General features: G+C 41.8%; 1 pseudogene; it reads right to left on the bottom strand.

Moving 5' to 3' along the window:
- Positions 1-9,819: 9,819 nt before the first annotated feature.
- LOC124596924 lies at positions 9,820-9,938 on the bottom strand (annotated as a pseudogene).
- Positions 9,939-26,887: the final 16,949 nt, after the last annotated feature.

The following is a 26,887-nucleotide window of genomic DNA, read 5'->3' as shown; positions in this document are numbered from 1 at the left end:
ACCTCTGAAATGAGCTAGAACGTCGACTTCACTCCAGTCTCTAACGTCCAACATCACTACTTTCTTTGGCTTCGGCTCCTGAAGAGATGAGCCGAGCGCGTTGGCTACTGCCTCTCTGGTTATCGATGGTCGTCCGTGGTTTAGTCTGCCGATCAGAGACGCTGGTGTGAGGGTCTTCGACTGGAAGACTGTTTAAGCGCGCAACGGCTCTGCTGCTCTCGAGTCATCAATATTTGGTTTCGCGGTGGTGCAAGCATATTCCCTGAGGTGGCGGGCCACACCGCTGGTGGTAGAGTGAGAGCGAGCGGGCGGTTCAGTGAAGAGCGTGTGATGATGTGGGGCCGGCTCTGTCGCTGAATACGAGTCCGACGAGAGTACTGTACTCGGTTCTGAAGGGCCAATATTCACTGGTGTTCAGAAACAGCGGTGACCGTTTGTTGGTTTGGAGGCTAAAGGCCCTTTTAAAGCGTTAGTGCATCCCACAGCAGAAGTACGAGTACAGTTACGCTATTATATACTATTCTCCAATAGGATAGCACTGCTGAGCCTATAAGTTATGAAGCAGCCGATATTAGTAATTTGCCCGCGTTGTACTGTTCCAGTTTCTTTCGCCCGTTAAGAAGTCTCTTACCTTCAGCTGTCTGTAATTTAGTACGGTGTTCATATTTAAAGAACTATTGTGTGCTGTGTTGTTGTTTTACCGCACTTTAGATATTTTGTACCTTGAAGCAAATTTCTTTTTGTCAACCTTTATGTAAAGATTAGATAGGTGGATGATCGCTGAATTGTTTATAATTCTAGTGCGATAAAGCAGGCTGACCCTACTGCTTCTCGTAACCCAAGGAGGTGCCAGCGGTGTGGCCAAGCGGTTCTAGGCGCTTCAGTCTGGAACCACGCGACCGCTACGGTCGCAGGTTCGAATCCTGCCTCGGGCGTGGATGTGTGTGATGTCCTTAGGTTAGTTAGGTTTAAGTAGTTCTAAGTTCTAGGCGACTGATGACTTCAGATGTTAAGTCCCATAGTGCTCAGAGCTATTTTAAACCAAGGAGGTGATTCTGAACCAGCTGTTGACTTACTAAGTGCGTGTAGTACGAGTAACTGGCTTAAACTTTTTGCACTGCTGTTGATCCCAAATTGTTTTATAAAGTCAAGTGCTCTTCGTTGCATTATTCAAATAATTGCTTCTTACTCGAAAAGTCTGAAGTCGCTCAGATTTTTTGTTTGTTAAGTTAGTATGAGAAGGAGCAATCATCTATTGGCTTAATTCACAGACTGCTAAATCAAAAGGTCAAAATTAAATGGCTTTGTGGCGTTTAATGCCAAGGGATAATTCTAATACTTGTAAATGCTTTTTATTGCAAATTTTCTGTGTGTGTGTGCGTTGGGTAATGTATATTTGTTGCCGTTACTAAACAACTTAAGTGCTGCGACTCCTTGTCTATGTCCGGTCTACTGTTATTTATCCCTCGGTTGTCAATGCATTCACAAGGATTGTATTTGTTGTTTAATTGATTGTCTTTAGTGATTCCGCGAGTCAGCCGTTTTGAAAGCATGAGTTGTAATATGTCCCCCACAGAGTTCAAGCCGTCATTAAGGCGAAGAATGGATACACCCAGTATAAACGTCCACTAATATTTGTCCTGATACTTTTGGTCAGATAATGTCCTCTGTGTACTAGATGAAACAATTTTGTCATGACTGGCTCTCCGATGGACATTAATAATTCTTAGCAAATGTCACCGGTTCCAGGGTTCCAACTTCGGTCTTTCGCTGCTCTGTCAAATTCTTTTCGCAGTATCACATCCCGAATTAAGTTATAAACCGCAATAACGCTGAAAAAAGAAAAAAAGAATCCACCAGCTTTAATCTGCTTTCACGCGAGGGGCTTTCTTGTCTAAACTACTCGTGACAAGTGAATCTACTGCAGCACCCCTGATGTATTACTCCTAAACTAAACTCTCCTGCCATGAATTTAGACGTCGGCACCAAAGGTGCGTGCGTTCTGAGCGCTGTCTGCTGTGAAAGTGAGTTTACTAGAAACCGTCCTCCTTTCAAAAACTGTGAATGTATGAACATTACTAAAGAACTAGCGATGGCAGTAGAATTTATCAATAACGACGCCAATTTCTGGAACAATGCATGATGAACACAGTTCTGTCTTGTCAATTATTTATACACAGCCGGTTTCGGTCATGGATCATTTTTACAATGGATTTTTTAAAAGTTGCAACTTCAACTGATATTCATACCTTTAAATATGAATGAGCAATACTGTCGTGTCAAAACCGTTAGAAACATTTAGCATAGGTATTCAGCACTATCGCAATGTCTCCATGAGTTAATGGCCCCATAAGTTGAAGGAGGCATTGATATGGCACTGAATAACTGAATACCTGTGTTAAATATTTCTAACGTCGCGCTGAGGTGATGAGCTCCATGAGTTGATGTAGCCATTGCTGTGGTACTGAATACCTGTGTTCAATGTTTTTTTTTTTTTTTTTTACGGTTTTGACTCAATTACGTTGTTCACTTATATCCAAAGATGTCATGTGATGTTACTACTGAAAAACAAAATCCACTATGAAAATGATTTATGAGAGGAACCGGTTGTGAATAAATAATTTAGAAGGCAGCACTGTGTTCATTATGCATTTTTCCAGGCATAACACCGCTATTAATAGTTGGCTGAAAAAATGTTCAAAGCCAAATTGACAGGGACTGTCTTGGCAAAGTTGCTGATAATAGAAGGAATAAGAAAACTGTAGTCCAAATATTACTAAATACCTCCATTTATTTGCATTAGAAAACACAAATACATGCAATGTGCAGTGCCTGTTTACTTTACCTTTTCTGTCTTGTCCCCTTTGTACGCGCAAAAAAAAACAAAAAAAAAAAAAACTTCTTCAATAGAACCGACGTTTTCACTGTTGAAACAATTTTCAGTAAAAACTTTTATCTATTTATTTTCTTATTTTTACATGGTGTATACTTTGTTTGTCCGTATACTGCATTGTTAATCCTAAATAATTTTGTCTTGTGATAGAGAATTCGTAGGAAAAGTATCAAATCCTCATGCTACCTCCATTGTGCGTCCCGAAAACAAGGTAAACAACGAAATAAATATTAAGAAGACACAAAATCCATTATCGGTACTTATAACATCCACGAAGGCGGCGAGAACTAGTAAACTGCCGATGTAGCAGATGACGCCACCGCCCCCGTTTTCTGGACGCAGCATGCTCAGGCTTCTACAGTTCTACATTTGGCACAGTCGATTGATGAATCATGTCACTGGTCAACTCACAATGTGGATGGCGGCTGATTTACTTGTAGGCTCGTGACCCAGACCCATCACGAGAATAGTAGTCCCCGTCACCGAAACACGCGGCTCGAGTTCATATGCGTTAGCCGCTCGCGTCTCACTCCGCTTCATACCTCGTCCTGCAACGTTGGAGTGCCACTTACTGCCTGTTCAGCCATTACAAGTCGCTAGCTCCGAGTGGTTGCTTTCGCTTTGATCCCTGAATTCATTGTGCTTTGCACATAATTATGAGTAAAACTTCCTGGCAGATTTAAACTATACGAGAGCGAGACTCGAACCGGGAAACTTTGCCTTTCGCGCGCAAGTGATCTACCAACTGAGCTGCCGAAAGTCTTAGTGATGCTGACTGTCGCCCGGGCTGAAGTAAAAAACAAAAAGTATTTTACAACTATTTTACTTGAAAGTTATTTCTAACTCTAGTTCTTATTTTTTATGTGACAACTGGAATTTTTTAAAAGCACCCTATCACATTCTAGACTAAGAACAGAGTTAGCTAAGTAAAAGCTAAACTACACTCCGTCCATGAAGGCTTAGAAAGCCCAAAAAAATATGTCGTGTGACTAGGGCCTCCCGACAGGTAGACCGTTCGCCTGGTGCAAGTCTTTCGATTTGACGCCACTTCGGCGACTTGCGTGTCGATGGGGATGAAATGATGATGATTAGGACAACACAACACGCAATCCTTGAGCGGATAAAATCTCCGATCCAGTCGGGAATCGAACCCGGGCGCTTAGGATTGACATTCTGTCGCGCTGACCACTCAGATACCGGGGCGAACAGAAAGCCCAACGGTACCGACCGAGCGCCGTGGCATTCTCAGCCGACAGGCGTCACTGGATGCGGTTATGGAGGGGCATGTATTCAGCACACTGTTGTCAGTTTTCGTGACCGACGCCGCTACTTCTCGATCAAGTACCTTCTCCGTTAGCCTACAAGAGCTGAGTGCACCCGCGTTGGCAACAGATTAGATTAGATTAGATTAGATTAATACTAGTTCCATGGATCATGAATACAATATTTCGTTATGATGTGGAACGAGTCAAATTTTCCAATACATGACATAATTAAGTTAATTTAACAACATACTTAAGTTAATATAACAACTTTTTTTTATTTTTTTTTATTTTTTTATTTATTTTTTTAAATATTTTTTTTTTTGTTTTTTTTCTTAATTTATATCTAAAAATTCCTCTATGGAGTAGAAGGAGTTGTCATTCAGAAATTCTTTTAATTTCTTCTTAAATACTTGTTGGTTATCTGTCAGACTTTTGATACTATTTGGTAAGTGACCAAAGACTTTAGTGCCAGTACAATTCACCCCTTTCTGTGCCAAAGTTAGATTTAATCTTGAATAGTGAAGATCATCCTTTCTCCTAGTATTGTAGCTATGCACACTGCTATTACTTTTGAATTGGGTTTGGTTGTTAATAACAAATTTCATAAGAGAGTATATATACTGAGAAGCTACTGTGAATATCCCTAGATCCTTAAATAAATGTCTGCAGGATGATCTTGGGTGGACTCCAGCTATTATTCTGATTACACGCTTTTGTGCAATAAATACTTTATTCCTCAGTGATGAATTACCCCAAAATATGATGCCATATGAAAGCAATGAGTGAAAATAGGCGTAGTAAGTTAATTTACTAAGATGTTTATCACCAAAATTTGCACTCGACAGACCCAGATAGTCGCTCATCGAAGTACTAGCAAAGCTCAAAAGCGTTTAACTTCGGTGATCTGACGGAAACCGGCGTTACCACTGCGGCGAGGCCGTTGGCAGAGATGTCTAACACTCTTTTTTTGGAATTTTTACTAACATTTGAAATTATCACTAATTGGAAATGCTATAAGTAGGTGAGATTACCTGATCTACTTAGTCTCGTGACGACTACTTAGGTACAAAGAATTTTGCTATGTAAAATGGACTCTGCAGTTACAAATTCTTCGGATAGGCTGTGTGATGTCGGTGTGAGGCATTTAGAAGTGTGTCAGGTACTAAGCCAGCTGCGAGTCTCCATCCAGACAGAAGCAGCGTGAGTGCGACGGCACGAATCGGTGTCCAGGTCAGCGCGCACAAGGCGACCCGTCCAACCCTTCTTCCCCTCTTCCCCCCCCCCTCCCCCCTCTGCCACTCCGCGAAGCTCCCCTCCAGAGCGCCGAGGCGGCAGCAGCTACGGCTGCGGCAGCGAAACAAAATTTGGCGGCCCTTCCGCTGGCGGTAATTGTGTGGGCGACACTTTAATTTTCTCATTTGCCGCTTAATTCGCGGGCGCGGAGCGCGACATTCGCCGGCCGGCTCCGCGGCAAATATCGCCGAAACCCAATTGGACAGCGGCGGGCGGAAGGTAATCGGCCGTACGGCGCGCAATCTGCCTGCTGTCGCTGCCGCTGCTACTGGCCCCGCCCCCACCCGCGATCCCCACCCACCGACCCCTACCCACACCCACACCGCCCAGAGGGACACTTCAGTGCCACATAAACACTCACTCAGCACCGGCGTTGCGCGCCTGTACGTTACAGATCAGAAAAGGAGCGCGTATGATTCTGAAGTTGTGGGTTGCATACTTTACAAAATAAAGTTGCACTATTAAACCAAAGCAAACGGGCTTCCTTCGTTCCCGCCGTAATTCCGAGAATACTGCGTGTGCGAGAACTGTGGCGCTGCGGTGACTTCACACTCGCATATTCTCCGTCTTACTGCGGACTGCGGGAGTATAAGGCTAGTCGTGACTTCCTGTTAGTACGGAAGATGAGTACTCTATCTTGCTTCTGTAAAGTAGTACTGACAAGCCGAAATGATCGATTTTCGGGGTCAGGTGGCATTTAAAGAAGCTTGTTTCGTGAAACTGTGTTGGTGTAAGACAAAAATTAATTGATGGAGCGTATAATACTGCAAATTTCTTCCGTTGGAGAAGGGGTGATGCCTGGAATAAGTTTTATGCTGTAGTCCATGCTACAGACGAAAAACATACAGAATTCCGTCCAACACAAACACAATGATTGTATTCTTGTTTATTCTACCTCTGCCAAGAGAAACATATTGAAACTTCTTTGTTAAATATTTTGCTTTTAACTGCTGAGTGAAATTGAATGCAAGTGAACCTACTTTCATTTTACTTATTCTTATCATGCCAACATTGACCCACAATATTCTAGCACAACGCAATCTGACTGCTCAAAAAGAGAATAACATAACTTCAAATAATTAATTCAAAAGAATGGCCCCGACTAAAAAGAAATCTTAACAATAACCTATACATTTCATTAAGCACTTACAAAAATCTTCATTACGCGAACTACTGCAATACAGCGAGCGTCAATACTGCCAGCTAAATAAAATATTCTGACTACTAAAGCCACTAACTACTAATAGGCATGTGGTTAGCAAAGGAAAGATTTTGTTGCAAACCAAATAATGTATTTTTTTACCTTAATAATGTGACATCCAGTTCAAACAAACATAAATCGTCATTGACATCTAGTACGAAAGTATATAATCACGAATAATATTCAATCTCCAAGTCGAACATGTACAGATCGTTAGCCTACGCTAACACTTCAGACCTCTACCCTCCATCAATGCTAACTTATCACATGTAACATCCATTACTTCTGGCCGTTCACCTCCAACTGACCAGCAGTACTTCCATCACCGCTGGCGACTAACTTCCAACTGCCAACACTACTGGCGATTAACATCCAACAACGAGTCCAACCAGCCTCAGAGTCTCTTACAAAGAAAGCGCAGTCAGAGATCGAATGCAAAGCGCTACGCAACGCTGCCAACACAGAAGCAGCCCACTTACAATCTGTAGAGCGTCAAAAGGAAACTGGACGCAGAGTAACGTCCTGTTACATCTGTGCTATCAACAAGCGCGCTATTTCTGTATTCTTTCGGTCTTGGCAACTTGCGTTTATGGGCTAATCACGAGTTGTGTAGCGTAGCCCATCATTCGTTTCTGTAAGTTTTTCAAAGACTATGTATATGAAGTCCGCGGTTATATTTGCGAACTCGTGCATCCGTCTCCTATCTGAGCAAGTCGAATCCACTCATACCCGACAGCAGTCGCAATGACAAGTGTGAATCAGCGGAAACTCACGAGTCGAGTCAACGAGTACGCGGGGATGGCGAATTCGAAGATGACGGCATAGGACTTACTGGTGAGTTTAAAGCGATTATACGGAGCTAATTTCTGATCTCTACTATAAAGATTACGAAAATCCTGGGTTCATTCCTCGGTAGTAGGAAGTTCTTTCCTAGCAAAGATAGATACAAGAGTAGATTTAAAGGAATTGAAACAGATGTCTCCCAAGGATCGATCTTGGTGGGCCGATCCCATACAAATGACCGCAAAAAGACGCAACTAACTTCATTTTCAGACGTCACTGCGGTCTACTTCAGCCACCCGAATCTCAGTTACATCACATTACATGTCCAGATGCACCTTGGAGAGATAATCTTACGGTGCAATACAGGGAAAATTAGAATAAATTCCGATAAATGCGACGCTATCATGTTCACTACCAGAAGGAGACCTCCCAGTCGTCAAATCTCCATTGACGGACGGAACCTATCCTGGTGTGACATATAAAACATCTGGATTTAAAATTTGATTCTAAACTGCTATGGAACTGCCGTAGCATATACAATGTATTTAACTCTTACACTTTACTGAAGGGTAATGGACTGGCCACCATGGCAAAATTACTTAAACTGAAACGCCAAAGAAACTGGTATAGGCAGGCGTATTCAAATACACAAATATCTAAACGGGCAGAATACGGCGCTACGGTCGGTAACTCCTATATACGACAACAAGTGTCTGACGCAGTTGTTAGGTCGGTTATTGCTGCCATAATGGCAGGTTATCAAGATTTAAAAATGGTTCAAATGGCTCTGAGCACTATTGGACTTAACATCTGAGGTCATCAATCCCCTTGAACGTAGAACTACTTAAACCTAACTAATCTAAGGACATCACACACATCCATGCGCGAGGCAGGATTCGAACCTGTGACCTCAGCAGCAGCGCGGTTCCGGATTGACGCGCCTAGAACCGCTCGGCCACAGCGGCATTGTTTCATAACATTACACTCACTATCAGCCAACGTCAGGACCACTTTCTGTACCGCAACTTCCCAGTGTTAGCCTAAAAATCTGAGCCAGCATCCATCTGTAACGAGGGAGATGTTAAGTTCAGAAAGAGGAAAAGATGATTAGTATCACACCTAGATTTGGGAGTAAGTTCTACCACAAAAGAAACAAAGAAGGAAAAATGTAGTTTGATAGTGTCGTGTAGAGTGATAGATGTTTTGTCGTCGTAAGTGTTATTTATTTACGAAACCACGCTCTCCGAATAATCTGAATGTTAAATTACCACAGCAGTGCGTTATGGTTGTACCGAACAAAACACTACTTTCTTTAATAGACAAAAGCGGAAAATGAGACGAAAATAATATGAATTAAGCTGTAGAAAATGTCAGACTTATTGAAATGACAGTTAGTTCCAAGAAGTACATTATGTGACAAACTTACAACTTTACAAAAACAGGAAGAGGTGGCCCTGAACATGTCTCAGACTACAGCAATTTTTTTTTTATTCGGACACATTCAGGGATGAACAGCAAACAACATTGTACAATCAATGATATCTTGGATTCAGTGCCACATCTGTGAGCTTTTATCTCATGAGAATTGTGACTGTATGGAGCTGAAATTTAATATACTCGAGTTAATGTTTTACTAAAGGATCACTTCGTTATTCGCTTTAAGCGATTGATGGAAATCACCGAAAACCTAAATCTGGATGGCCGGATGCTATCCTGCCATTCTACCGGATATGAGTTCACTGCACGACCTCGCTCGTTGTATTGTGGGTAAGGCTCTCCGCGAAGCACGTCTTTCTTGCGACGTCTCCTAGTGCAGTTTGCTGAGTATTCCCGACACACTCTCGTGTTGACCAAACCCACTGAGTCAGTGTCGCAATGGCTGTACAGGAACTGTATTCCGAAGGGTGCCGGCTCAAATCCATTCTATTCGATACGAAATCGTTACAACTCACATTTAGCAAATTCAGGGACATAGAACGCACTCATTGCTCCCTTATATACCAAGTTCTGAAACGACTGTTTCCTAGTGATGCGCTCTGCAGCCACGTACTACGAATCTAAACAGGGGAGAAATGCTTTGTCCACTGATATGTCACTTATCTGTGTATCTTGTAGTTTTCGTGCAATCTTCTTATGAAAGCCTGCAGATTTATCAGTAACCTCGCACTTATTACCTCTATTAAAAAACAAACACAGTCCGAACAGGTCTTAAGGTCCAACGGTACTGACCGGCCGCCGTGTCATCTTCAGACCGTAGGCGTCACCGGATGCGGATACGTAGGGTCTTGTGGTCAGCACACCGCTCTTCTCGCCGTTGTCAGTTCTCGTATTTTTCAATCAGGTAGCTCCTCAATTGTCCTCACAAGGATTGAGTACGCCCCTCTTGCCAACAGCGCTCGGCAGACCCTGATGGTAACCCATCCAAGTGCTAGCCAAACCCGACAGCGCTTAACTTCGGTGATCTGACGGGAACCGGTGTTACCACTGCGGCAAGGCCGCAGTAATGCTCTCTATGCTCGAATTTTCATGTAGTGCTTGTTGATCTGATAGTTAATGCCTGTGACTATTTACGTACTCCCTGAAATATTTTTCTTTCTATATGTGACTTATTGTACCAAATACGTGTGTGAGACATTATCGTAGTGAACTGCAGTTTACTGGAATATCTTGTAATTACCGAGCAAGTATTCGTAAAGGTAAGGCAAGGGTGAAAGGTGGACTAGCAGCCTGGAGGGCAGAGAGTCAAATATCCGTCCGCCCATACAGAATTTAGCTTCTTGGAGACTTCTTTGAGTCACTAAAGTCAAATTTTATAGGTGTTCCTTTGAAAGGGATCCTTCACCAGTCCGTACTTGTGCTCTGTCTCTAATGGCCGCGTCGTCGGCTTTGAATGTTAATCTTGCGTTTTTGAGTAATCTTATCACAAGTTCTAAAGTGTGTCCCCGCTACCATAATTTCGCAGAGCAGAATAGTAATTAAGTGAGGAATTAAATTTTAAAATGTTTATTTGACACCACATACGGTCACAAGCTACAGTCACTAAAACAATAAAATTTTTAAAAGGTTACATTATTAGTTTCGGCGCACTGGATCGTCGTTTTCGAATGTAATCACAAACCCTGAAAACTGCAACCACTATTCTTTCACATATTACGAAAAATACACGAAAACCAATAAACTAAATCAAGGCAGCAGAAACGGGTCACAAGACGTCATGGCAATTTTTGGTTGATCAGTTATTTCACATCTTATACACGCTACATTAAAGTGTGAAATGACTGATCAACTATAAATTGTCATGACGTCTTGTGACTGGTTTCTGCTGCTTTAGTGTATTTTTCGTAATATTTGAAAGAAGCGTGGTTGCAATTATTAATGCAGTTTTCCAAGTTTGTGATTACATTTGAAAACGACGACTCAGTGCGTCGAAACTAGTAATGTAACCGTTTAAAAATTTTATTGTTTACTGACTGTGGCTTGGCGACCGTGTGTCGTGTCAAATAAAGATTTTAAATTTCATTCACTCTTTGATAGCAGTTATGTCGCAATACAAGAAAAAGAATAAAATTTTGTTGAAACTGACTGGTACAAGGCAAAGTGGTGAACATAACAGTGATGCCGTAACCAATGTCAGTGTTTGGAAGAACCGAAGTACAGACAATCAGAGAGCTCAGTGCCTCAGAGCGTGGCAGAGAGAGCGTCAGGAACAGCTGATTCAGCACCTTTACAACAGTGCAGAGCAGATACATCACTAGTCTCTAAAGGGGCTATATGCAGCAACTACGCCTAGGGACTATGCAAGAACGCCTTTCAAGCTACATACTTTGCATAAAAGAACGTTCTGAGGCTCTGAAACTAAACATCAGGCCATACAAGACATTTGGTCACCAGTGCAGAGGCATCACGTCATCGACTGCTATGAAACTCTCATTCTCAGTGTCTGGCCACTCCACTTACATCACTGGTGCCGATGGAGGACCAGCTCGACAAGATGACCCAGTGAATAAGCCGAAGTGTTTTCGTCCACCGCTATCTTGGAGTCTACTGCTAGGAATCTGGAGTCATCTGGCTGTGGAAGGAACTTCAACTCTGCGAGCTGCATTTCTGATGGCCACACTTGTGGCTACCCGAAGATGAAGACCCAGCTGATCTTCCGTGAATGAAGAACCTATCTGCCCATTTACAGCTGTATGAGCTGTTCATCTTGGACAATGCGCCTGTGCCACCACTCCCGGGCAGTTTTCCTGTCCTGATGGGTCTTCCGCCTATACGCCATCACGGCGACTAACAACTGTGGCACGTAGATTTCTGGGGCCAAGCCTAAGCGCAGTTGCACTCAATGAGAGCTCTGAGGCTCCGACAGACGTCCATAGCCAGGCTAGGCTGCAAAGAGTCGCCGGCCGCCACACACCCCTGTGACGGGGCCACGGTACTGACCACAGACTATGCCACGGGCTGCGCCAGCAGATTCCTCGCCGAAATCCGATGCACTACCTTGCATATCCGTGCAACGCGAGCACAGCACTTTCGCTGCTACGCCACATTGGAAAGAAGACACAATGGCTGCAAAACTCTCTAAAGTAAACGACTATTAACTGAGTGATGCATTATTAGCGCCTTGGCGCACCACAGTCCTCTCGACTATCCCGCACCCAGATAGGAGGCTGGATCTGGCGGGATCCTACAATACTGTACACAACATTTAATGCTGTTATAGGAAAATGAAACATAAAACGCACGCAACACAAATATCCACATACAAATCCGCTATACTCACCTGAAGATGATCGCATAAACACTGGTAATCCGTCATGAGTTGTTGCATAAAACGTGTATAAATAACAGTTTCTTTTACCTCCGTAGTAGACTTTGGATGAACGGGGCAAGATTGACAATTTTTTTAAATTTTCGGCAAATAACTGACGAGACTGTGTAACCACTGGCAAGAACAGAAACTAGGCGCTGTGGCGAGCTCTAGTTATTACATAGAACACGTTCAGTTGCACGATAGACTTACAATTACATATTAAGATACACAATAGATCGAATTCATTACAATGTGGGAAGCCACAGTCTGGTAAACAACGAACCGAAAAAAAAGAAAAGGTGAGCAATAATTACAAATGACTGTTAAGATACCCACGAATTGTGCCATCAACTTCAAATGGAGAAGTAATCCAATGATATTGAAAAAGCTCATAAAATCACAGTCGTAGTCATATTTTCGTTGTCTCTTTCTGGAGCTAACAATTTAATATCGCGGGACGAAATTTGGATGCTGTTTTGCATAATAAAATCTCCAGACACCTTGAACGAGATCAGACAAAGTTCGCAGTTTCAGAAGCGATTAATGTCACACAATATGTCATTTACACACTTTAACGACGCTTTATAAACTCGAGAAATATTTATCATAAGACAATGCAAGATATTTTTTTCTACTTTCGGGCCTGCCGGAACATTTACTCGATACCACATATGACCTATTCCGTCATGACCTGGTCGTATGTCAGGAAAAACGAAGAAATGTAAGTTAAATAAATATAAAAAGTACTCATAAAAATGAAAAAAGAGCGAGGAAGCATTACGGGTTCCCTACCAAAATATATTAACAAAGAAGTCTCTACGAAACAGCGCAAGAAAATAAGCAGTGGTATTGTAGCTCTAGGAATCTTATAAACGTTCCATTTATTAAAAATTAAAAATATGATAAATATGTGTGAGGTAGATTGCGAAAGTAGTTCACTTTTTCCTTAAACAAAATTCTGAGAACCAGGAAATAACTTATATGTATACTTATTTCGCGAGATATTGCTACAGAGAATTTTCTTTGCCCTACGGTGGTAGGTATTATCTCTATAAGTGGGCTCCCTGCAGTGTGAAGAGCAATCAGCTGACGATCATAACAAAATTGACTGCGAAATGTTTATTATTTCAAGTAACGAGTTTTTCGATCGATAACCAATATCTTCTTTCGATAACCGACGCCTCTTGGGCAAACTCATTAAAGCGCAGAAAATGGGAGAAGGGCGTCTAATTACCTCGTAATAAGCAGCGAAATCGTATAGCCGCTAATGCGATACTGAGACGTTAACGGCTAATGGGTTTCTGTTCGCGTGTCCTCTATTTCCCCCCGATTTTGTGGCGAGCAGCAATCTTCCCCTGGCAGCCCTTCTCGTCACGAGAGAGGATCATTCCACGTGCCATTCTCACGCCGATCAACGGCTGTGCCTTCGCATGGATAACTTTAAACAACGCTACGGAGCAGTGGGTAAAACATGTGTTCCAGCTTCATTCACTACACTGACAAACTACTTACATACTGCGGCTGTCCTTGCTCTCAGGTGACAAAAGTGTTGAAACATCAAGTAACTTCTGCCACTGAGTTACCATACAAAAGCAGCACTCGTCAAAAATTGACATCTTCTGGGAGAGCGACAAAACGTTGTTTATCTTTAAATATCATCTTGTTCTCATTTATATTTTTGTATTGCTTCCTAGAAATAGCTAAAACATTACTATTATGTGGTACTTACTGATGATCCAGCCTAGCTACAAGGTTCATTTCTTCAAAACCCATTCCTAACTGATACAGGCTGGTTTTGTCAGAAACTTTAGCTAGGAGTAGGAAGGAATAATCCGATGAGCTGCGCTAATTATACTTTATTAATCTCAATGTATCCTAATGTTTTACAGAACAATAGTTACATTAAAGGCGCACAAAACTGAATAAGTCAAATTTTCACTGGACTTCTCCGCTACGTGACTATTGTCAGATTCAGTAATATCCAGGTTTAGTTCATGATTTTTCCCTCAACACGCAATTAGTGATTTAAAATGTTTTGCCTCTCACTCTTCAAGAACGGAAAAAAAGCCTTGATGTCTTGAGTTATTGACTTTTTAACCTTGATTACATCGTTGAAAAACGGGTGTAAGCCACATCGAACCTTCTCTTTCCTTGAGTGCAACCTTGTATAACTGAAGCTCACAAAAAAGTAGCTCTCAAATGCCCTTCAGATATACGCGTTGCCTTGCAGATGGTTTGAGGTAGTGATCAACACCCTCTTTCATGTTAAGCGTAAAGCGCTAGTCTGCCTTGCAAATGCTGAAAGGTGCACGACGTTGTCCAGAAGAAGTAACGACCGTGTACCAGTCATCGGGGGGAGTAAGGCAGTTTATTTTATTGAACACTTTCATACTGTTCTCCGGCAAATAAAGAAGATACGTCGTGACAAAGGGAAGGAAAGAATGGAAACAGTGCTTACTTGCAGCCATCTCCAACACATTTGGCGGGACCATTCTATGATCGTGCTTCGCGCCCATCAGCTTCTCTTTCTTCTTCTTTTAAACATTAGCTGAATGTTTCGTCGGTGCTTGGTAGAATACTATAATAACATTACAAAATGAAAAACAAGCTAATGTTCTGCAGTATTATATTTCTTTGGTCACGCACCGGCTTTCGGCTTCTTAGGCCGTCTTCAGATAGCAGCAACTGAATGTCGCAAACGCAGATAAATATAATGTGAGATTCACGCAGATATTACCTGTACAGGAGATAGAAAATGACACAAAGTGTTTCCATAGGAAAACATTACATTTTTCTGCCACTTAGAAATAATAAAATTACCTAAAAAGGGGGAAACGAAGCTTTTATTTGGAGATACATTGAACAGCTGTTGTGAAATAAGATGAATTTACAGTTTGAATCTAGTATCTGTAATGAATATATGATTTAGTAAAGGGGAAAAAGGAAACTGAGTCTGATCATTTAATGGTAAGCTGGTGTTCTGTGTCACGTGTTTGTTGATTTCCAGAGGCTATTTCCAGTCAGGTCAACTTTTTACTTTTCGTAGCACAACGTGAAACTTCACGTTCTACCCAATATGAATGGCTTTCTGTTAAAAGACGATCAGAAAAGGTTGAATCTAGCCAGTCAGTATTTGACGATCATCTTTCAACAGAAAATAATTCATATTATGTGGAATGTGAATTTTACGTTCTGTTGAGAAAAGCAGCATGATGACCCTACTGGAAATCAACGAACTCATGATACAGAATGCCAGGTTTCCTTTTTCCACGTTTTTAAATTAAGTTTTCGTTACAACTACTTGACTTAAATTGTAAATTCAACTTATAATAAGTTGTTCAACGTCTCTCCACATAAAAACTTTGTTTCCCCTCTTTTAGATAACTTGATTATTTTCATTATGTAAACATTCTGTCGCTGAGTTGTGGCCGAGCGGTTCTAGGCGCTTCAGTCCGGAACCGCACTGCTGCTACGGTCGCAGGTTCGAATACTGCCTCGGTCATGGATATGTGTGATGTCCTTAGGTTAGTTTAAGTAGTTCTGTCTAGGGGACTGATGACCTCAGATGTTAAGTCCCATAGTGCTTAGAGCCATTTGAACCATTTTTCAACACTTGGCTCTGAGCACTATGGGACTCAACTGCCGTGGTCATCAGTCCCCTAGAACTTAGATCTACGTAAACCTAACTAACCTAAGGACATCACACACATCCATGCCCGAGGCAGGATTCGAACCTGCGACCGTAGCAGTCGCACGGTTCCGGACTGCGCGCCTAGAACCGCGAGACCACCGCGGCCGGCTTTTTTCAACACTCTGTCATTTTTCTACCTCCTGTACAAATAATCTCTCTGTAAGTTGCACATCATGTATGTATTTGCGGCATTCAGTTTTCACTTGCAGAGGACCTAAGAAGCTGAAATCCGCTTCCTGATCAAAGAAATATAATTTTGCAGAGCGTTTGGAAGTGTTTATCCTTTTTTAATTTCCTTATTTTTGTCGCATTTTCCTTTCTGATGTTTAGGCCACTGGATACTGTCTTAGGAATCTATTACTTAATCACTGACACTGAACCGTAACACACTACAGGAAGAGACTGAAAGACTCCAAAAATTACCAAGAAGGTAACAATAAACATTTAGGTTGCATTTCGCCATCTTTCACAAAAACGAGTCTTTGTCAAATCTGTCAGAAACATTTTTCATAAAGTTTGTTTTTGTACAACTACTCTGTCTCTGAGCTGCAATAACTCAAGGCAAGGGTGGTTTCTGTTAAAGTTCATTAGCGTAAATGGTGAGTCTTTGACATTGCTACCAGAATTCGCAGAAACCACGGAAACGAAAAAAATGACAAGGGTTATATTGTAATGAACTCTTCAGTCGCTTACACACATGCACAACTGAACGCCTCCTTCGAAATTAGCTGCAACTCTCCTTGTACTCAGGCGATGAAAGTATCAAGTAACTTTAGCCATTTTTCTGTACATTAAAGAGGTATGGCCGAATTCTCTGGATCAGTGCTTCACCAAGGAAGAAAGAAGCCATTGAATGTACACGATGTGATCAAAAGTATCCGGACATATGGCTGAAAATGATTTACAGGTGGCGCCCTCCATCGGTAATGCTGGAATTCAGTATGGTGTTGGCCTTGATGACAGCTTCCACTCTCGTAGGCATTCGTTCAGTCAGGTGCAGGAAGGTTTCTTGGAGAATGGCAGTCCATTCTTCACAGAGTGCTGCACTGAGGAGAGGTATCGATGTCGGTAGGTGAGGCCTGACACGAAGTCGGCATTCCAAAAGCCTGTGAACGTGTCCCGATTTATCTTTAGCCTTGTTTCCAATGCCAACCGCAACAGCAGAACTGCCTTTCTGGTGCCTGTACCTTTCCTGAAGTCAAACTGATCGTCATCTAACACATCCTCCGTTTTCTTTTATATTCTTCTATATGTTATTCTTTTCAATAACTTGAATGTATGAGCCGTTAAGCTGACTGTGCGATAATTCACGCACTTGTCAGCTCTTGCAATCTTCAGAATTGTGTGAATGATGTGTTTCCTAAAGTTAGACTATATTTCGCAAGACTCACACATTCTACAAACCAACATGAATAGTGGTTCGTTGGAGCTTTCACCCAATGATTCTAGAAATTCATATTGAATGTTATCTGTTCGTTCTGCCTTATTTTATCTTAAGACTTCCAAAGCTCTATTAAATTTTGATTCTAATATTGGATCCCGTACATCTTCTATATCGATTTCTGTTTCTTCTTCTTCTATCACGTCATCAGACAAGTCTTCCCCTCATAGGGGCCTTCAATGTATTCTTTCCACCTATCCGCTCTCTCTTATGCTTGTAACAGTGGAATTTCCGTTGCACTTTTACCACCCTTGCTTTTAATTTCGGCAAAGGTTGTTTTGACTTATCTACATGCTGAGTCAGTCCTTCAGACAATCATTTCTTTTTCAAATACTTCACATTTTTCATGCAGCTATTTAGCCTTACCTTCCGTGCATTTTCTACAAATTTCGTTCCTAAGTGACATGTATTTCTGTATCCCTAAATTTCCCTGAACACTTTCGTACTTGTTTCTTTCATCGACCAACTGAAGTATTTCTTCTGTTACCTATGGTTTCTTCGCAGTTACTTTCTTTGTACCTATGTTTTTCTTTCCAATTCTTGTGATTGGCCTTCTTAAAGATGTCCATTCCTCTTCAACTGCCTACTGAGCTACTGCTTATCGTTGTATCCATAGCCCCAGAGAATTTCAAGCGTAGCTGTTCATTCTTTAGTATTTTCGTATACTATTTCTTTGCGCATTGATTTTTCGTGACTAGTCCCTTTAACTTCAGCCTAATCTTCATCACTGCTAAATTGTGATCTGAGTCTATATCTGCTCCTGAGTACGCCTTACAATCCAACATCTGATTTCGGAATCGGAGGGAAAATGTGTAAGGACATATTGCAGACCAAAGGATAAAACTGAAGACGAACTAATAATTTCAGAAATTTCCTTCTTCTTCTTAGGCATTCTCTTGTCCCTGGTTAGTTTCTGTTTAATCTCTACATCTTTCTTGGTCTACTGATTAAACTTTACCTTATTGATCGATAGTTCATTATTGTTTCTGCCTTTCTATTTTCATTCACTCTTGTAACATTATCTCTCTGTTTATTTCTACACTTCCTGGTCTGTTAATTTATGTTTTAATTTGCAATTAGTGTCTGACTGTTGTATTCCTAATCATATAACGCATTCTGTAGCGTGCTGTTCTTGTTAGAAACCTCATTCTACGTTCATTTCCAGCGGTTATTATCCAAGTCTCATTGCCATAAGTATAAATGCTATTGCCACTATTTTGCAGTTCTTTATTAGAGTTTCTTTCTTCAGCTTTCCATTCGGTGACCTGAATGAGGCTCCATTAATATAACAAAATCTTTAGATTTTTTTTCGGTATGTCTTTCTCGTTTGTGAAATAGATAGAATTTTCCAAGAAGATGAATTCATTCAACCTCTTTATTTTCTGGATGTTTATCATACTTATGCTTCGGACCGGGTCTTGCTCTTTAAAACCCGAGTAGTCCATGGCCAAAACATTGCCCACTGTCATGCGAGCAAGATATTCTAGAGCAAACGTTTGTCTCAGTGTCAGGTCAGCATGAAGCAACTCCTGAACATGGATAATTTTATATGTTTCGTAGAATATTATGCACCGTGCTCACAGTCATGGCCAAAGTTCGGGCAATTCCAATTCATTGCACAGTTGAAAACCACCGCTGCAGCCACATATTTCTACTGAGGTCGGATCAATTCTTTTCCTCCTTCTGCCACAATGTACTTTAAAAGAAGCTGTCCTTTAGAATTAGGTAATCATTTTCCTTGCCCAATATTTGACTGACGTCTTTTTCATATCCTTGAGCGTTCGGTGCAGAATGTATGACACTGGCGAAATACCATCAGACTTTCGGAAAACATCATCCACACAGTTCCGAATATCCCAAGAGCTGACAAGTGCGAGAATTATCGTCAGCTTAACAGTTAACACATTCAACTTACTGACACGAGTGGTACATAAAGAATGAAAAAGAAAATTGAGGATCTGAGGATATGTTAGATGACGATATTTGGTTTCAGGGAAGGTAAAAACACCAGAGGGGCAGTTCCGCTCTTGCGGTTAATAATAGAAACACCACTAAAGAAAAATCAAGACACGTTCACAGGGTTTGTCGACCTGAAAAAGACGTTCGACAATGGAAAATGGTGTAAGTTGCTCAAAATTCTGAGAAAAACAGCTTTAAGCTATAGGGAAATACGGATAATATACAATATGTACATGAACCAAGAGGGAACATTAGACTGAAAGACCGAGAACGAAGTGCTCGAATTAAGAAGTGTGTAAGACAGGGATGTAATCTCTCGCCCCTATTGTCCAACCCATGCATCGAAGAAGCAATGACGGAAATAAAAGAAAGGTTCAAGAGTAGATTTAAAATTAAAAGTGAAAGAATATCCATGATAAACATTCGCTGATGACATTGCTATCCGCAGTGAACGTAAAAGGAGAGTTACAGAATCTGTTGAACAGAATGAATAGTCTAATGAGTACAGAATATGGACTGAGAGCAAACTGAAGAAAGACGAAAGTAATGAGAAGTAGCAGAAATGAGATCGGCGAGAAACTTAATATCAGGATTGGTATCGCGAAGTAGATGAAGTTAAGGATTTATGTAAGCTAGGCAGCAAAATAACCCATGACGGACGGAGCTAGGAGGACACAAAAAAAACAGACTAACGCCGGCAAAAAGAGCATTCCTGGGAAGTAGAAGTCTACTTGTATCAAACATAGGTCTTAATTTCAGGAAGAAATTTCTGAGAATGTACATTTGGAGCAAAGCATTGTCTGGTAGTGAAACAGCGACTGTGGGAAAACGAGAACAGAAGAGAATCGAATCATTTGAAACGTAGTGGTACAGAAGAATGTCGAAGATTTGGTGAATTGACAAGGAAAGGAATGAGGAGGATCTCCGCAGAATCGGTGAGGGAACGAATACAGAGAAAACGCTAACAAGAAGAAGGGACAGGATGGTAGGACAGGTGTTTAGATACCAGGGAATAAATTCCATGGTACAAGAGGAAGCTTTAGATGGTATAAACTTTAGAGGAGGAGAGAATTTTGAATACATCTATCAAATAATTGAGGACGTAGGTTTCAAGTGTTACTCTGAGATGAAGAGGTAGGCACAAGAGACAAATTCGTGGCGGGTCGCATCAAACCTGACAGAAAATCGATAACTCAAAAAGTGTCCAGAACTTCCACAGAGCGACTGTTGCACAATCACAGTTTTTGTAAAAGCCTTTACCAGCATCGATGATCCTGCGTTGAGAGAGTATTACAGAGCATCTCAGACGCAAACCGAGGAACATCTGCGTACCTTGCGTCATTTATTTTGCATATTCTGCCGCTTATAGAGCCATCTAGTGGTAAAATTTTCGTTAATTTTTTGTATCCTTAATTCTTCCCACTTCCTTCATAGCATAAAGTTGAAATTTTGAGCTTTTTTTTTTTTTTTTTTTTTTTTTTACAGCGTTTTGAAATTGGAAATTTAATTATCAACACCCAGAAGTCGTAGAAAAGAATTTTTATGACTGATTAACGTCTTCACTACCAACAGCATACATATGTGTCCCACAATAGCTTATCAGGAAACTATTGAGAATTTGTTGCATGTTATTGCTGTAAATCAAGGTCCCCATGGCAAATGAAAGCCTGCTAATGGTTTGCTATATTCTTATAATTACAAGTTGCACCTATAGGTCGTGCTGTCTTCAAGTTTCACTGTTAATCGTCTGCTCCATATTGTCGCATCGAATTAGTTCACCCCTGCAGGTAGACAACCTAACAAAGACATTTACAAAGCGGGCTGCTATCGTTCATTCCCAGACAATTCGTGTCAATGAAATGCACGCAAGAAAAGGCTGTGCCCATACTGTGCACCTGTAATGTGAATTAAAAATTTGAAGAGATGCTCTATTCACTTACGTGTGTCTGTTTTCAGTACGTCTTGCAGATCTTGCACATTTGACTTCCGAAATCCCGGGTGTACTTGTGAATAACGCTGTATGTCCCTACCCTCTCTACATTGGAAAACGAAACAGCGGGAAATACTGTTTTGTATTGGTACTTATTACTACTGTATTAGCTAAAATAACCATACATTGACGTCTTTCACTTGAAAAAGTATTAGTAGTGAAATGGTTAAATTATTTTCAGTGATATCTATAAATTTGTGGCTGTAGTGGCGACTATGAAGGAAATTATGACAATGGTGATGTTTACTCGCAAACGTACGCAGCATGTTGTTCCACATTCGGCACCAGTAACCTCGACCACGTGAATGGTGGGACTAACCTACAATTAATGACTAACGTAGTACGCGCGCACAGGCACCTGCTTCTGAGGCTAGAACCAGTGATCAACAGTCTCCGTGCGTTGGCCAGTACTTCGTAGCACGCGCAGCCGCCCCTGTATCGATCACAGGCCCAACCTCAACTGGATCGCAGTGCAATCTTCTACCGCACCAACGTCAAGTTAACATTTGCTAAATTGGACCAAGTAGAGTATCAGTGCGAAAGAAGCTATACAGGGTGTTCCGAAACTACTCGTTCAAATTGATACAGGAGGTAGAGAACGTCAAAATAAATATATTTAGTTATGGTACATATGCTCTCTGACGACACTTTCTGAAGCTAGGGACGCTTTACACGGAAGGTAGTTTAGCACGCTAATAACAGCTGAGGCATTCACAGTAACTGTTCGAATGTGCGACCATTGGCCTGTATGGACGAGTACATCGTCCGACCACTGGCTGTAGTGTCCGCTCGAAGACTCCTGGCATGTCCGCAACGGTAGCAACAGTGATGGCAGTTCTAGAGGTGAGATCTTCTTCCTTTTCCACAACGGTTTCATATACCAGCTGCTTCATATGCCCCCTGGGGAAGAAATCCAGTGACATGAGATCAGGTGACCTGAATGCCGAGACCACAGGGCCATCTCGGTCGATCCATAGACTTCCGAAGGTGGCTCTCAGATAATTCGCCACAGCAGTGCTGAAACGGGCTGGCGCTCCATCGTGCTGGAAGTAAATCCATTGTCTAACATTCAGAAATACATCCTGCATTAGTTCTGGCAGCACATGGTCCACCGTTTTGAATATCAGAACACATCCCCAGTCAGCGACTCCGACACAGCAGTTTACGTCAGCACTACTAATAAAAGTTTTCTAGCCTTACAAGTTGACTTCAGAGACAATAAGTTCCTAATCGAAGTATATATGTTCTCTCCGTTGTGTTACCTACCGCCTGTATTCTCTACCTCTTGTATTTGAACGAATAGTTCCGGAACACCCTGTATAGGAACGGTGTCTTGAACCCGACCCACACTTTGCTCTTTGAAAAACTGGAGATGTCTCTACGTATTTTGCCGAGAATCCAGTCTCTGGAGCTCCCTGACCTTCAGAAATTAACTGAGCTATAGGAGGTTCTTCAGACCAATTATCATTTCTGTCGTGTAACCAAAAGCACCTAGACTAACTTATGATTCGAAATTTATTTTATCAGATGACCACGGAAATGAAGTGGCCAGATGCGATGAAAATATTCACTGACGAGTCAAAAATAATTGAGCAACCATATGTGGATAGCACCAGTTAAGCCAGATCTACAGGGAGAACTGCCGCTTGCAGAATAGCAGTGGCCATCCTGCATCTTGTTTGTCTGTAGAGCTCGCACAAAATAACGTGGCCCTGAGAAAACGCATTTTTTGCAATTGTAATTCTCTGAAGGAGAGTTCTTTCACCCTTCTTAGAAGGAGGGACTGGCAATCGTGTGTTACAAACAGATGTTGGAATTTGGAAAAAAGTTAAGAAAATTGGAAACTAGCCTTGTGTTTCCTATCGTGGAGCCCTAAACTGATTTGCAAATTAGGGGGAAGAATCAGGATGTTATGCAAATCACACCCAAGTGGATTTATACTGAATCTGCACAAGATGTGTAATGCGATCTTATAATGGCCGTGATATAAACACTACGTGCGGTGGCTAGCATCTCATATAATTTATTCATTAAATTCATTGATCAAAGTTCCCCTCCAAAAATGATGATGGGAAAAGATTCTGATGAGTGTGACTGTTTAACAGATAAGTGCCGTCCTAAAAATTTACAATTACATTATTTTCTTTAAACCTAACACAGATTGATCATGAATTTGTACAAGGAACAGTAATGTATATTAACATAAACCAAACATGTAAATAGTCCTCAATTTGATAGAAGTGCTTGCAACAACCTATTACAAACGACACTGCATGAAATCTAATGTGCTTCTCTACTATGACAAGGGGAGCAAAGAGAATAGTTGAAATGTATAATGTTAACAGAATCTTCCGTCGGTTCTTGGTAGAACAACATTATAATAAATGAAGAGCAGCAGTTTGCTTTTGTTTTACAGTAGCACGATACGGTACCACGATATCACCTAAGGAGGCAAAGTGGGCCTACGGATTCAACAGCTGAAAAACCTCAGTTCGTTTTCTGGGTGGCTGGAAAATCAACTGAAACCCTACAGGCCAGAGCTGCGTATATTACCGACAGTACGGTGAAAGGCGGCGTACTGAACACCGCTGTTACTCATGGCCAGTCGCTGCACGGAGAGAGGCCCCGCCTTGGAAACCGATCGAAGTGCGAGTCCGGAAAAACTCTTAAGTGTTCGTCAGGGTGGTCGAACAAGTGAGACTGCGAATGAAATTACTCCGCGGTAAGGGCGGCAAACTACGCGACCGACTCCTGGTGCGGCCATGAACCAACTCTCCCAGATTCTCTTCCACCCCGCGCCCAGTGAGCTGCAGCTCCACTTGTGCTAGAACTCAACCAATCGGCGCCGATAAACAAAGCTTTCGCCTATTATGTCCTTACAGCAGATACGTATACAGTCTCACTACCATACTCCGGCAACATAGGCGCTAATACCATTCCTTCCCGCCAATTCCCGACGATAACTGCAAACGTGTGTGTGCTGACGAAACCGTCGAGCAGCCTGCCTTAGCCTCCGCCCGAACTTCGTGCGGTAAGCTTTATGGCGACGAGCGGCAATGGAATATGATAATTAGGTTGCTACGTGTGGCGCCGTTCTGCCGGCTATCCTGCGGAGCTTGGCGACCATTTCTCCGAAATGTCCCAAACAACAGCACAGCCGTTGCTCCAATTTGGCCCTTTCCTGTCCGAAACATGAGGCTTTCGCGAGAAAACTACCCCCAGCTATTGTAAAAATAACGGGCGTCCGTCGCTCTGGCCACTGAGACCCGACATCAAAAGAGAAAGCCGCCAGCCAGGGGTCGGGACTCCGTCCGCAACTCCCAGTGACCAGGTGTCCTCCCACCTCCTACTATTGTGAGAGTTGGCCTCCTCACAGCCCAAAAGTTCCCGTACGTCTCCTTCGTGAAATGAGCAGAATAACGAAATGCGTGCATCCTACTCCCGATCAGGCACATGCCAGTAATAGTATCCAATTACCTGTTTTGCATGACAGTGTAATGCGGTAGTGAAATAACACTAATCTGCATGTATGTAAATACAGATTTTAAAAATGCAAGATAGGCTGATTTGATGGCCCTTACAAGTGTATGAAGAGGCCAGAGGGCCTAACATCTTACATAGTTGTTATGAAAATCTACTAACAAGTCCTGTGTGCCTTCAAAACCCTTAGGACTATAGACGATGGTGAGATTGTTTGATGGGCGATAAACTGTATTCTCAGTTATTATTTATTTTATAGCATACCTAAGACAATAAGCTTTAATGACCAAACTCTAATTTTAGCCTTCATTTTTCCATCTATATCTACAGAATGTTTTCGCAATCGGAGGACAAAATTTATGATTGAAATTTCATGAGAAGATCCCGCTGCAACGAAAAACGCTTTTGTTTTAATGATAGCCACTCCAATTCACGTATCATGTCTTTGCACTATCTCCCATATTTCGCGATAATACAAAACGAGCTCCCTTCTTTCAACTTTTTCGATGTCATCCGTCAGTCCCACCTGATGCGTAAGCCACACTGCACAGCAATACTCCAGAATAGGGCAGACAAGCGTGGTGTATGCAGTCTCTTTAGCAGACCTGTTGCACCTTCCAAGTATTCTGCAATGAATCGCAGTCTTTGGTTTGCTCTGCCCACAACATTTTATCTATGTGATCGTTCCAATTTAGGTTATTTGTAACTGTAATCCCTAAGTATTTAGTTGAATTTACAGCGTTAAGCTTTGTGTGACTTATCGAGTAATTGAAACTTAGCAGATTTCTTTTAGTACTCATGTGAATAACTTCACACTTTTCTTTATTCAGGGTCAATTTCCATTTTGGCACTATACACATATCTTATCTAAATCATTTTGTAATTCGTTTTGGTCATCTGATGGCTTTACGAGACGGTAAATGACAGTTTCATCTGCAAACAATCAAGTATGGAAACTCGGATTCTCTCCTATGTCGTTAATATAGAGCAGCGACAATTTAGAGAATGAAATAATGTTTTCCGTTAGCAATGACTCTGAGGAAATACCAATATGTAAGCTTTAGGTCGCTTCAGTATAAAATTAATGTTCTGTGTTGAATCTGAAGTACTCTGGGAGCAGTCCATTATTATGAGTACCTGCAAGAAGCTTACAGTGTTTTGTCATTGTAAGTGGAAGGGGGTGAGGGCCATGAGAAACACGAACAGTGCGATGAACTTGTGATATCACACTGTTTACCTTGCCCAACATATATCACGAAATCTCCGCTCCGTCCTGCACTCATGAGAAATCAGTATACCAATGAAAAGGTACCCACAAAAGGTCTTAATTCTGTCATGAGTTACTGAGAGTTTGCATATATTAGAACACACAGTTGAGAGATATTAAACTCTTCTGAAACAGTAACGGTCCCACGCAGCAGACGGCCGCTGACACTCGTAAGATGTGCAGTGTCGCATGCTGTGCTGCACGCCGCAGCGCTCGTATATCTCGTTGGCTTTGAGGGCGCCTGCCTGCGTGCTAGGACGGCTCACTGCTGTCGTAGTGTTGTACTTGGTATGAGGTTAAACAAACATTTACCCAAGGTTGACAGTAGCGCAGGTTTGTACTACATCCTGCGCACATCCACAGGACTTATAGAAACGTCGACTGCAGTACACGAGAGACAAAGGATAGAGTGAGTGAAACAAAACGCGTGAAACGTACTTTATACAGTACGCGGATATATTCTGTTTAAAGTCGTATGAATGTTCCCTACAAATGGTACAAGAATAATTATTAGAATCGTCCACAAGAGAGCGTCTGTCTTCGATATTCGAGCAAATTTTGTATAATCGTCGCATTATATCGGTTCCTCTGTCTTGTAAAAACTGAAAACAGGGAATAATAATCCATCTCCACAGGGAATCTGCGGAAGAACCTTCTGACTACGGGCCCATTTGCATTCTACAAGCATTGTCTAACGCGTTAGATTATACAGGGTGGTCCATTGATAGTGACCGGACCAAATATTTCACGAAATAAGCATCAAACGAAAAAACTACGAAGATCGAAACTTGTCTAGCTTGAAGGGGGAAACCAGATG

The sequence above is a fragment of the Schistocerca americana genome, chromosome 2 (assembly GCF_021461395.2).
Source record: "Schistocerca americana isolate TAMUIC-IGC-003095 chromosome 2, iqSchAmer2.1, whole genome shotgun sequence".
NCBI classification, from domain to species: Eukaryota; Metazoa; Arthropoda; class Insecta; order Orthoptera; family Acrididae; genus Schistocerca; species Schistocerca americana.
The sequence above is the reverse complement of the archived record's forward strand: the minus strand, read 5'-3'. Positions and strand labels throughout refer to the sequence as shown.